The following is a 13647-nucleotide window of genomic DNA, read 5'->3' as shown; positions in this document are numbered from 1 at the left end:
ACGCCTGCAGCACCCCTCAGACTCAGCTGCCACCACCAGCGTCGTCAAGAACTGTCCCCGTCCGTTCAGAACACTGGTGACATGCTGCATGGTGCCCGGGCCGTCACCATATATCTTCTTGGGGACCTAAAAAGCAGAACATTCATATTACATTCATATTATTTCATATTACAGTCTTTCCTACAACATGTCTGTGGATTACAAAGTATTCTCACTCAACACTCAGAATCCAGATCAAAGGGATATTTTATACAAACCTTTTTTGTTCCACCAATGCAGAGGATTTCTCCAGTCCCATTTCCCCTCCAGATGTCTTGGCAGCAGCCTCTGCAGTCCAGGGTCTGCTGCTCTGCTGGGGGCCTCTGTCACAGTCTTAGCTGCGTCTGAACACAGCAGCTTGGCCTCTCCCTGCCTATACAGAGGAATGTGTGGATACAGGTGCTGCTTCAGGCAGGAGTTCAGCTGATGGCTGAAGGTGAAGCTTCTACCACAAACATCACACTCATTCTCCTTGGAGCAGTGGTTCCCAACCCTGGTCTTCAAGGCACACTGCCCTGCACGTTTCCCATGTTTCCCTGCTCCAGCACACCTGATTCAAATGAATGGGTCGTGCTCAGCCTTCTGGAGAGCTTTCAGACCTGACCCAATTATTTGAATCAGGTGTGCTGGAGCAGGGAAACATGGGACACATGCAGGGCAGTGTGCCTTGAGGACCAGGGTTGGGAAACACTGCTTTGGAGCATGAAGCTTCTTGTGCCTGTAGTCAGGTTAGACTTCTCAGTGAAAGTCCTGTTGCACACATTGCACTCGTGGCTCTTCTTCTCCATGTTTGACCTTTACAAAATAAACAAAAATCAATTCATTCAGTTTTCCATTTCTTTATTTGATTTGATTTTATTCATCTATTATTTTGTATATCTTTCGATTTTTTTTTTTTTTCTCCCGTCTATTGTTTTTCACTTGTAAACATTTGTTATTCAGGTCACAAATTAACAAAGCATTGTATAAATCAAGGATAGATGTACTGTTGATACACTGTTTGCTTCACAATAAAAATATTTAAAACATAATTCAGTTTTCCAATACAGCTGTACAAGAATCGTATTTTGTCCTTTTTTAGATACATAGCTAGCTAGCTAGCTAGCATGTTTTGATAGTAAAACGGATTATAGGCAAATGATTAGGTAAACTAAGATATATAATAGATTGACAATCATAAGTTTCACAACTACAGTAGGTAATAGATTTGTTAAAATGCTGTCATGATGATAAAAGTGATAGAATGTGCATAAATTCTCACAACAATAAGATGCCAAACTACCGGAAGGCAGGTTGTCAATTGCCTACGTTGTCTATACAACCTATATGTAAAACAATGAACGTTTCTGAGGCAGGAAGTTGCCAATTTTCAGAAATCTTTTCATTCATCAAAACCAGCACCGAGATAGTTTAATGTACACTGAACAAGATTAGACTTACGTGAGTGAAATGACGGCTGAAATGACGAACAGGACGAACGGGACAGGTGGCAACAGGCATGATGCTGATTGGCGGAAAATCTCTGCTCAATGATTGGCGGCGGAAAATCCCTGCTCAATGATTGGCGGGTTGAGCGCGCAACTGTGCTCAACAGCGCTCAACCATTCGCTCAACTGTGCTCAACAGCGCTCAACCATTGGTCGCGATAGGGACTTGGAGGGGAGCGCGCCTGGGAATACCAGGTGCTGTAAGCTTTTTCAAATCCCTCTACAACCTGCAGGGGGCGCTGCTGCTCAGTCAGTCAGAAACGTTCTCTTTTACTTTTCATTTAACAGTAGATCAGAACAACTTCCTCTCTTATACTGAGAACACACTAAATTAACACCTCCTGTCTGTGCTCAAGCCTTTCACGCTTGTCACTATCTTTGTCAAAAAACTGGATGCAGAGTTTACAAGTAGTTGCATTTTCAGTTACGTGGGTACTGAGTGATTGATGACATATGACCTAATGTGCTTACAAACTTAATTAGTCATGATGGCTTTTGATCATACGAGCATCAAGTATCCAATCATTTAGTTTTCAAGCTAATTATGCATAATGTGTACTTTAGGCAGCAAAAGACTTAAGTCTTAATTTGGTATCATTTGTTAAGTGGAAGCTGTGGACAGGTTAGTTAGAAAACTCCTCCTTTAATTCATTGTGTATTAAAGGACATGTACGCTGAAGAGAAACTGATTTTGGGGATCTGTGCTCAAATTCTTTTGACCAAATGAAAAGTCAGAAGACTTTACTTTTTGGCTCCTGTTTATGTGATAAAAGACTCACAGGTGAGAAAGTGGTAAATGAAATAAAAACTAAATGTAAACATAGAACTTGCTCACTATCGCAGTAAATGACTCTGTAGCTCCTTTGCACGAGACGTGAGGACAGTGAACTCACCATGTTCACCAGGGTCTGCAGGCCTGCCAGGCGCGTCATAAATAGCACGATGAGCATGAAGAAAGACTTCTCTATTGGCCGTGAGACCCGACACTCAACTGTTGGGACATGGATTGGTCCTCACACTGTAGATAACTAACATGGGGAGATTGCCCCACTAGAACAGAAAAGATGAGCAACAGGTGCATTAGCAATCAAATCCAATTCATTAAAATGAAAATGAGTCCAAGTCATACATACAAAGCCAATTCCAAGAGATTTTCCAGGCTAAGGAAAGCAACAGGTGTTCAATATACATATCCGGTCTTGAATAGTTCAAAATAAGTCGCTGTCTGTGGGATTGTATTTGTTTACTTGTACATCTCAGTATTCTTAATGTGAAGTTTGATGGAACAGCGCCCCCTGTTGGTTAAAAAAACACTTACAGCACCTGGTATTCCCAGGCGGTCTCCCATCCAAGTACTAACCAGGCCCGACCCTGCTTAGCTTCCGAGATCGGACGAGATCGGGCGTGTTCAGGGTGGTATGGCCGTAAGCGAGAGAAGGAGTCGCAAATGACGCTTTCATAGATGCACAAACAACATCTATTATTGTGTTCTGACTTGTAAGCGACAATGTTACTGTTTCAATTAGACGCAATTTATGATGATTTCAACTAATTAAGCAGCTTCGCTCTCTCTGTGTGACGATGAACACAAAAGTACACACAGGGAACAGAAGACAGGACACTAAGCTATCTGAGAGTCCCATTTTCAGCTGCAGAGAAGAAACACATGAGAGAAGAACGTGTGCAGGATCAACATCAGCCTCTCAGGCCAATTATGTGTAAAACTGGAAGACACGTATCATTCCAGCAGCTATATAATAGATATTTGTCACAGTGTCCTTCGCTTACGGCCATACCACCCTGAACACGCCCGATCTCGTCCGATCTCGGAAGCTAAGCAGGGTCGGGCCTGGTTAGTACTTGGATGGGAGACCGCCTGGGAATACCAGGTGCTGTAAGCTTTTTCAATTCCCTCTACAACCTGCAGGGGGCGCTGCTGCTCAGTCAGTCAGAAACGTTCTCTTTTACTTTTCATTTAACAGTAGATCAGAACAACTTCCTCTCTCATACTGAGAACACACTAAATTAACACCTCCTGTCTGTGCTCAAGCCTTTCACGCTTGTCACTATCTTTGTCAAAAAACTGGATGCAGAGTTTACAAGTAGTTGCATTTTCAGTTACGTGGGTACTGAGTGATTGATGACATGTGACCTAATGTGCTTACAAACTTAATTAGTCATGATGGCTTTTGATCATACGAGCATCAAGTATCCAATCATTTAGTTTTCAAGCTAATTATGCATAATGTGTACTTTAGGCAGCAAAAGACTTAAGTCTTAATTTGGTATCATTTGTTAAGTGGAAGCTGTGGACAGGTTAGTTAGAAAACTCCTCCTTTAATTCATTGTGTATTAAAGGACATGTACGCTGAAGAGAAACTGATTTTGGGGATCTGTGCTCAAATTCTTTTGACCAAATGAAAAGTCAGAAGACTTTACTTTTTGGCTCCTGTTTATGTGATAAAAGACTCACAGGTGAGAAAGTGGTAAATGAAATAAAAACTAAATGTAAACATAGAACTTGCTCACTATCGCAGTAAATGACTCTGTAGCTCCTTTGCACGAGACGTGAGGACAGTGAACTCACCATGTTCACCAGGGTCTGCAGGCCTGCCAGGCGCGTCATAAATAGCACGATGAGCATGAAGAAAGACTTCTCTATTGGCCGTGAGACCCGACACTCAACTGTTGGGACATGGATTGGTCCTCACACTGTAGATAACTAACATGGGGAGATTGCCCCACTAGAACAGAAAAGATGAGCAACAGGTGCATTAGCAATCAAATCCAATTCATTAAAATGAAAATGAGTCCAAGTCATACATACAAAGCCAATTCCAAGAGATTTTCCAGGCTAAGGAAAGCAACAGGTGTTCAATATACATATCCGGTCTTGAATAGTTCAAAATAAGTCGCTGTCTGTGGGATTGTATTTGTTTACTTGTACATCTCAGTATTCTTAATGTGAAGTTTGATGGAACAGCGCCCCCTGTTGGTTAAAAAAACACTTACAGCACCTGGTATTCCCAGGCGGTCTCCCATCCAAGTACTAACCAGGCCCTACCCTGCTTAGCTTCCGAGATCGGACGAGATCGGGCGCGTTCAGGGTGGTATGGCCGTAAGCGAGAGAAGCAGTCGCAAATGATGCTTTCATAGATGCACAAACAACATCTATTATTGTGTTCTGACTTGTAACCGACAATGTTACTGTTTCAAATAGACGCAATTTATGATGATTTCAACTAATTAAGCAGCTTCGCTCTCTCTGTGTGACGATGAACACAAAAGTACACACAGGGAACAGAAGACAGGACACTAAGCTATCTGAGAGTCCCATTTTCAGCTGCAGAGAAGAAACACATGAGAGAAGAACGTGTGCAGGATCAACATCAGCCTCTCAGGCCAATTATGTGTAAAACTGGAAGACACGTATCATTCCAGCAGCTATATAATAGATATTTGTCACAGTGTCCTTGGCTTACGGCCATACCACCCTGAACACGCCCGATCTCGTCCGATCTCGGAAGCTAAGCAAGGTCGGGCCTGGTTAGTACTTGGATGGGAGACCGCCTGGGAATACCAGGTGCTGTAAGCTTTTTCAATTCCCTCTACAACCTGCAGGGGGCGCTGCTGCTCAGTCAGTCAGAAACGTTCTCTTTTACTTTTCATTTAACAGTAGATCAGAACAACTTCCTCTCTCATACTGAGAACACACTAAATTAACACCTCCTGTCTGTGCTCAAGCCTTTCACGCTTGTCACTATCTTTGTCAAAAAACTGGATGCAGAGTTTACAAGTAGTTGCATTTTCAGTTACGTGGGTACTGAGTGATTGATGACATATGACCTAATGTGCTTACAAACTTAATTAGTCATGATGGCTTTTGATCATACGAGCATCAAGTATCTAATCATTTAGTTTTCAAGCTAATTATGCATAATGTGTACTTTAGGCAGCAAAAGACTTAAGTCTTAATTTGGTATCATTTGTTAAGTGGAAGCTGTGGACAGGTTAGTTAGAAAACTCCTCCTTTAATTCATTGTGTATTAAAGGACATGTACGCTGAAGAGAAACTGATTTTGGGGATCTGTGCTCAAATTCTTTTGACCAAATGAAAAGTCAGAAGACTTTACTTTTTGGCTCCTGTTTATGTGATAAAAGACTCACAGGTGAGAAAGTGGTAAATGAAATAAAAACTAAATGTAAACATAGAACTTGCTCACTATCGCAGTAAATGACTCTGTAGCTCCTTTGCACGAGACGTGAGGACAGTGAACTCACCATGTTCACCAGGGTCTGCAGGCCTGCCAGGCGCGTCATAAATAGCACGATGAGCATGAAGAAAGACTTCTCTATTGGCCGTGAGACCCGACACTCAACTGTTGGGACATGGATTGGTCCTCACACTGTAGATAACTAACATGGGGAGATTGCCCCACTAGAACAGAAAAGATGAGCAACAGGTGCATTAGCAATCAAATCCAATTCATTAAAATGAAAATGAGTCCAAGTCATACATACAAAGCCAATTCCAAGAGATTTTCCAGGCTAAGGAAAGCAACAGGTGTTCAATATACATATCCGGTCTTGAATAGTTCAAAATAAGTCGCTGTCTGTGGGATTGTATTTGTTTACTTGTACATCTCAGTATTCTTAATGTGAAGTTTGATGGAACAGCGCCCCCTGTTGGTTAAAAAAAAAAAGCACTTACAGCACCTGGTATTCCCAGGCGGTCTCCCATCCAAGTACTAACCAGGCCCGACCCTGCTTAGCTTCCGAGATCGGACGAGATCGGGCGTGTTCAGGGTGGTATGGCCGTAAGCGAGAGAAGCAGTCGCAAATGACGCTTTCATAGATGCACAAACAACATCTAGTATTGTGTTCTGACTTGTTAGCGACAATGTTACTGTTTCAAATAGACGCAATTTATGATGATTTCAACTAATTAAGCAGCTTCGCTCTCTCTGTGTGACGATGAACACAAAAGTACACACAGGGAACAGAAGACAGGACACTAAGCTATCTGAGAGTCCCATTTTCAGCTGCAGAGAAGAAACACATGAGAGAAGAACGTGTGCAGGATCAACATCAGCCTCTCAGGCCAATTATGTGTAAAACTGGAAGACACGTATCATTCCAGCAGCTATATAATAGATATTTGTCACAATGTCTTTCGCTTACGGCCATACCACCCTGAACACGCCCGATCTCGTCCGATCTCGGAAGCTAAGCAGGGTCGGGCCTGGTTAGTACTTGGATGGGAGACTGCCTGGGAATGGCTCATGACCCCCCCAAGTACATATTGCTCAACCCTGGGATCGATCGAAAATGATCAAAACGGATGGTGCCATCTGGTGGTCAAAATCCTGAAGTGTTATTTACGGAAATTGTTATGTACAAAGCCTGATTTCCTTTCTAATTTCTTGAATTTCCCCATGGGGATCAATAAAATATCTATCTATCTATCTATTGAAATCCACTAGTCTGCTGAATGTTTTGTGTATTATTTTCATAGTTTCAGTTGATGAGATTCATATAGTCAAGTGGAAAAGTGTGTAACTGTTACATTTTTGGGCTGAATTAAGAAAGGGTGTAATGTATCACTGAATTGATGTGTTATCTTACACTATCCCAACCCTTCTGAAACCCAAGCATACAGAGACTCCAAAATACTTGAAATACTTTGACAACTTTTAATTTTCATCCAGAATGTGTTTCATTTAAAAGGCAATGCATGACAACACAAGTATACAAGATCTGTTTGGTTTAAAGCTCGCTCACCACGACAGGGTACAGATCTACGAGCGAGAACACGAGACAAGACGAGAGACAAACATGTGCTACCATTTGCAATCATTTAGTTAAACATGGAGCTGACAGACATACAAACATCACAAAGACATGAAGCTGACAAAAACAAACAACACGCATGACAAAAACACAGATTATCTGAACATGAACAACCACTAAAGGGTATGTAAACTGATTGTGTTAGATCAGAACTGATTACGGTTAAAATGATTGAGGTTAGATTGGCCTTGATACTGAACATAGGCCAGAACATGTTTGTATAAAAAGATAATAAAGTGCATTTTAACAGCAACATAAATAAAAAAACAAACACAAGAACTGTAAAGTGCATTATTTGTAACTTTTGAACTATATAAATAATAGATTATACTTTGAAACACAAACACACACACACACACACACACACACAAACAAACAAAGTTATTTACACAATTATTTACAGTTATTTACACAGTTCCCCTCTTTTCCAACTCTGCATCCACCACACATTTAAAGTGTATGAAGCTGTCGTACACCACACTGTCAAACCCAGAGGTGGTGGATTTCCTCGTGGTTGGACAGTAGGAAAAAATTTTCTGGGTGCTTCCAGCCACTTTGTCCTTGGGAGGTGTGTACCTCTTCCGCTGTCCACCACAATTAGGCACGTGGCAAGCCCCACATGGCCGCAAGGACTTGTTCGGCATGAGTGCCGAGACTGTTGGTGCAGGAGGTACAAAGCTCTGGCTGCACGATGGCCCACGAAACAGGACGGAGGGAGCCTGTGGCTGTGAGGGGAGAACCAGCAGTATGGGTGCTGCCGACACAGGGGGTGGTCCATAGGTGGATGCAGCAGGCTTTGGCTGGAGGTGGGTGGATGCAGCAGGCCCTGGCAGAATGGGGGTGGGCGCAGCAGGCTTTGGACGAGTGGAGGAGGACGACGCTGTGGGCTGAACGGGCCGTCTCACAGAAGGCACAGGCTCTGGCTCTTCAACAAATGTTCTGGAAATATAAAATACACATGTAATGAGTATCGATATGACGTATGTGCTATTTGCTTTCCACAGCCAACAGGTGAAACAAAGTGCTTATGACAACTTACCTCCGCTTCTCACCACGCCTTTTTCCAGCCTCGTGATGAACGTGCTGGTACTGGACCTGAGGCCGGTCTGGTGGTGGGAGGGACGTTGGCAGCGCAGGAGCTTCAGGGAACGGTGCGTCTGACAGCACTTTCAGGTGAGGCGTCACCTTCGGCAGTACTGTCGCCCCGTAGTTGGCCTTTTTCTCCTCCCTGGCAGTGAAGGTCGAGATGGACTTGGCGTTCAAGTTGGGCAGTGGAATGACGAGACCGCCGAGGATGGGGTCGTCTCGGACTCGGTCTGCAATCCTTTTATACTGTCCCTTCAAAGAGGCTGTGACCTTGCTGGGGGAGGTGAGCTGATTGGCCGGCGCTCGGTTCTTCAGCATCTTGAGGAGGAGGTAGAGCAGGCGACTGTCCTCGGTCACCTGTGCCGCCTGAGCGTACCTCATCCAGCCAAACTTGGTCTTCTGGGCTGCTCTGGTCTCGGGAGAGTCCTCCCCAAGGCACCGACCGAACAAGGTGTAGCCCCACCTGGACTCGTACTGCTTGACGAAGCGGGCGGCGGTCTTGTCGTGGTCGTGGAGAGAGCTGGCGGCGGCGGCGATCTTCTGCCTGAGGTCAGCCGGCACTAGGTGGTGGTTGCTGTCGTCGGCCAGTTCTAGGAGGAGCAAGGCCAGTGCCTCCACTTCCTCTATACCTGGCAAATGCAGATGTCGATGGCTCATCAGCACATCTTGCAGGGCAGGACTGTCCTCCTCTTCCACCTGTTCTGCCTGGGTGAGAACGACGTGCTTCCCACAGACTCTGTCTATCGGGTCCTCCTCTGTATCAGAAGACATGCCGAGACCCTCGTCTGCCATCTCGTCATCTCCCTGCTCAGCCGCCTCCTCTTCCTCCGCCTCCTCCTCCTCCTCCTCCTCATGCAACTGCTCTTCTTCAACTTCACAGTATCTTATTACACAGACTTGAACATGTTATTGGGATTAAAGGAACTGCATTAGGCTGGTTTAAGTCATATTTATCTGATAGATTTCAGTTTGTTCTTGTAAATGAAGAATCTTCCTCACACACCAGAGTAAGTCATGGAGTTCCCCAGGGTTCTGTGCTTGGACCGATTCTTTTTACTTTATACATGCTTCCATTAGGTAACATTATTAGACAGCATGGCATAAATTTCCATTGCTATGCTGATGATACTCAGCTGTACTTATCTATAAAACCAGATGAAACCAATAGGTTGGTCAGACTACAAGCATGTCTTAAAGACATAAAGACCTGGATGACTCAGAACTGTCTGCTGCTAAATTCAGACAAAACTGAAGTCGTTATCTTTGGACCTGAGCGTTTCAGGGAGAAATTGTCTAGCTATATAGTTACTCTAGATGGTATTTCCTTGGCTTCTAGTTCTACAGTGAGGAACCTTGGAGTTATTTTTGACCAGAACTTATCATTTGACTCGCATATAAAACAGGTTTCTAGGACTGCCTTCTTTCACCTTCGTAATATTGTTAAAATCAGGAACATCCTGTCTCAGAGTGATGCAGAAAAACTAATTCATGCATTTGTTACTTCAAGATTGGACTACTGTAATTCTTTATTATTGGGCTGTCCCACATATTCTCTGAAAAGCCTTCAGTTGATCCAAAATGCTGCAGCCAGAGTTCTGATGAGAACTAACAGGAGAGATCATATTTCTCCAGTTTTAGCTTCTCTTCATTGGCTCCCTGTTAAATTCAGAATAGAATTTAAGATTCTTCTCCTTACATATAAAGCTCTTAATGACCGAGCTCCATCATATCTTAAAGATCTCATTGTAAGATATTTTCCTAACAGAGCACTTCGTTCCCAAACTGCAGGTTTACTTGAGGTTCCCAGAGTTTCTAAAAGTAGAATGGGAGGCAGAGCCTTCAGTTATCAGGCCCCTCTATTGTGGAATAAGCTGCCAGTAAATGTCCGGGAAGCAGACACCCTTTCCACTTTTAAGACCAAGCTTAAAACTTTCCTTTTTGATAAAGCTTATAGTTAGGGATGGCTCAGGTGATCCTGAAACATCCCATAGTTAAGCTGCTATAGGCCTAGACTGCTGGGGGGCCTCATCTGACACACCTTTCCTCACTTTACTCTCTTTATGTATATGTGATATTATTGTGGTCATTAACTCGTGTTTCCCTGTTCCAACAGATATCCTTTGAATGGTGTTACAGTGCCGCCGCCGCTGCGGCCCTCCCCCCCTTTCTGTCTTCTCAAACCCCAGCTGGTCGAGGCGGATGGCCACCCTTCCTGAGTCTGGTTCTGCCAGAGGTTTCTTCCTGTTAAAAGGGAGTCGTTTCTCTCCACAGTCGCCTCAGGCACGCCGCTCAGGCCGGGAGATTGGACCGAAAAACAAAAAGTTTTCAGTGCAATCTGTTGGTTTTCTTAGCTAGGAAATTGTTTTTGAATTGGCTCTATATGAACAAATTGGATTATTTTATGAATTATGATTATTATTAATTAATTGAATTCCAATTGGCTTGAATTGGACTTACTATATAAGTGCCTTGAGATGACATTTGTTGTTTTTGGCGCTATATAAATAAAAATGAATTGAATTGAATTGAACTGCAAATATGTAATTGTACTAATCACAAACGTGTCTACACAATAGGGTTTTTTTGCACCAGGTTTGTCATCATTGTTTAAGTGTGTGATCAAGTACTGTACCTTTCTGTACGTAATAGTCCCTGGCAGTGAAGCTGGTGGACTGGCACATGGCGTACTCGACACCAAGGAGCTCCTCCTCGTCGGGGTGCTCGTACTCTTCAGGGACCGGCATCGGTGCAGCAAAGTTGGGCTCCAGGACGTGCTCCTTGCCGAAGAGCACCTCGGCTTGCTGGTTGACACGCTGAATCTGCCGCGCGTCCAAGCGCGACGTCTGCCGGCCATGACCACCAGCGACACGGAGCGATGCCATACGGTGGTTCCACTGCACGGCAAAGGACACCAAGTATACCTGAAACACATTTCCATTTTGACTGTTATTGTGTACAATGAATGTACAAGTGATGACTGGAGCTGTGAAATAAAATGTATCATTGACACTTTTCTTTTTAATTTATACTGTATGATGTGCTATATGAACATGTGTCTGCAATAAAGCTTTATATATATTAGGTTTCGATCACTCACTTGGAATGGCATAATCCCACATCGCTGTGAAGGGACGGCATTGAACAGGTGGGCGTGCAACCCCTCCAGAGAGTTGCTGCCTCGCCGGCACTTGTGCTTGTTCAGTCGGACGGCGTTCATCACCACCACCTTCACAGACACATACAGCGGTATGCCAGGGGGATCCTGTAACACACAACATATTGCAAGGTCCATATTTATTCTGGTGTTCTTTTGAAATGTTGCCATATACAAGTTTGAATGGTTTTGACACACGATGACCGCAAAGACATTAACCTACCTGCATGCAACTGAGGTGCTTGCTCGCAACTGCCCAGTGAGCGTCGACTGCCTCTGGCGACTTGAACAGGTGAATGCCATCGATGTCAAGACCGGCTGGTCCCCGGAACTCAGCAAGGATGGACTCTATCACCAAAGCAGTCTCCTGTAACACATAAGATATATTCTCAGCGTCGAGTGTTTAATCACATTACATTCACACATACATTTATTTTCAAAGCTGGATCTGATTGATACCATACAGTACAGTTGATTCCTTATGTGAATATGAAAGCCACACTTACCACAACCCCACGGGTAACACGCCTTACATACGACCTGATCTGATGAGGCTTGAGGAAGGCCATCATCTCCTCATCAGAGTACCTGTCGTAGAGCTCGGGGTTACCGTTCCTGACCGCCTGGACCAGGAGCATCATGTCTGCCTTGTTGTAGGCGAGCACGGCACCCGCCATGGCACTCATGAAAGCCCCGTACTTGGCGTGGCTCTGCTTGATCACGACGGCGTCCCAGCGGTGCAGCCAGTGGCGGATGTCCAGCCTGATGACGGTACCCCTCTTCACCCAGTCACCAAACAGATTCTCCAAGAACGATGAACCGCTGTCACTGAAAATGATATCATTTTGTGTAGGTGTGTTACATGTTGGATTACCCATTTCATCATAGGTTTCAACTGCTACTGAACTCACCGACAGCAGTTGTTGTCCGCGTACACCACCTTCGGAGCAGGAGCGTTGGCACGGCGAAAGCGGGCGACCAGACCTCTGGCCATGCGTGCGTAGCACCCCTCAGACTCGGACGCCACCACTACTGTGGTCAAGAACTGGCCCCACTCATTCAGCACGCTGGTGACGTACTGCATGGTGCCCTGGCCGTCGCCGTAGATCTTTTTGAGAATCTATAAAAACAAAGCAGAACATTCATTGCGTGGTGTTTATCAACAGTCAGTCTGTTCCATATGATCACAAGTACTTTATGCTGTACATACCTTCCTCGTGCCGTCGATACACAAGATTTCCCCAGTCGTACTGAGGATTTGGTCCCTGTACACGGGAATCTTCTCCATCTCCAGGATCAGGTGCGCACGCCTCAGGACCCGAGCAGACGGAAGGGGAGACGGTGCGATGGGAGGGGTGTAAGTGCCGGCTGCTCTGGCAAACGACAGGATGCCTCGCTGAGATGAAGACGATCCAGCCGCTGACGTATGGGCATCATAAAGGAGAGTCTGGTACAGGTCACGCCGCTCCACGTACCACTCGTCGTGGCCCTGCTGCAGCAGTCTCTGCACCTTGCTCATGGACACAGCGTTGAGTCGGTCACTGAGCAGGGTGACCACACTCCTGTCCACAGCACGCTTGCCACACAATATGGCAGGGAACATGCTTCTGACGGCCGGGGCAAGGTTCATTAGAATTTTCGGACTGTACGCCAGCCAGGTGTACTGCTGCTGGGCACGGTGGGCGCAGTCCTCCTCGTCGTCGCTGTCGTCCGCATGCGCCTGGATCAGCTTCTCCCTCAGCTTGAGACAGTGCTTGCACATCAACCTCTCAGTCAGCAGGGTGTAAGAGAGGTTCATGCCGCACACTTGCCTGGCGTAGCTGCCGTACCCTCTCTTCTCCAGGTAGTACTCTGGTGGTGCGGAGCAACTGGTGTTGGGGCAGCGGATCAATGCCTTCATCACGCCAACCGGGCGCCAGAAGAAGGCAGGGGTGGTGAAGAAGGAGAGCATGTTGGGCACAGCTCCCTTGACGGCCACAGGAAGTGGGGGCGGGTGGAACTCCATCTTCTCCTTAAAGAGCTTCCTCTCGG

At 45.2% G+C, this 13647-nt stretch overlaps 5 non-coding genes and 1 pseudogene across 5 annotated transcripts; 3 read left to right on the top strand and 3 right to left on the bottom strand.

Annotated features, from left to right (window-relative positions):
* Nucleotides 1–2837: 2837 nt before the first annotated feature.
* LOC142392618 (5S ribosomal RNA) lies at nt 2838–2956 on the bottom strand. Its single transcript, XR_012771260.1, has one exon. It is a non-coding gene; the product is annotated as a 5S ribosomal RNA (ribosomal RNA).
* A 352-nt stretch (nt 2957–3308) lies between these two features.
* Nucleotides 3309–3427, top strand: LOC142394039 (5S ribosomal RNA). The gene has a single exon (XR_012772440.1). It is a non-coding gene; the product is annotated as a 5S ribosomal RNA (ribosomal RNA).
* A 1104-nt stretch (nt 3428–4531) lies between these two features.
* On the bottom strand, nt 4532–4650 carry LOC142392476 (5S ribosomal RNA). The gene has a single exon (XR_012771126.1). It is a non-coding gene; the product is annotated as a 5S ribosomal RNA (ribosomal RNA).
* A 352-nt stretch (nt 4651–5002) lies between these two features.
* Nucleotides 5003–5121, top strand: LOC142393318 (5S ribosomal RNA). The gene has a single exon (XR_012771928.1). It is a non-coding gene; the product is annotated as a 5S ribosomal RNA (ribosomal RNA).
* Nucleotides 5122–6230: 1109 nt separating this feature from the next.
* On the bottom strand, nt 6231–6349 carry LOC142392605 (5S ribosomal RNA). Its single transcript, XR_012771248.1, has one exon. It is a non-coding gene; the product is annotated as a 5S ribosomal RNA (ribosomal RNA).
* Nucleotides 6350–6701: 352 nt separating this feature from the next.
* On the top strand, nt 6702–6824 carry LOC142393744 (5S ribosomal RNA; annotated as a pseudogene).
* The last annotated feature ends 6823 nt before the right edge of the window (nt 6825–13647 follow it).

This window comes from Odontesthes bonariensis, chromosome 11 (assembly GCF_027942865.1).
Source record: "Odontesthes bonariensis isolate fOdoBon6 chromosome 11, fOdoBon6.hap1, whole genome shotgun sequence".
NCBI classification, from domain to species: Eukaryota; Metazoa; Chordata; class Actinopteri; order Atheriniformes; family Atherinopsidae; genus Odontesthes; species Odontesthes bonariensis.
This window is presented reverse-complemented; position numbering and strand designations above follow the sequence as displayed.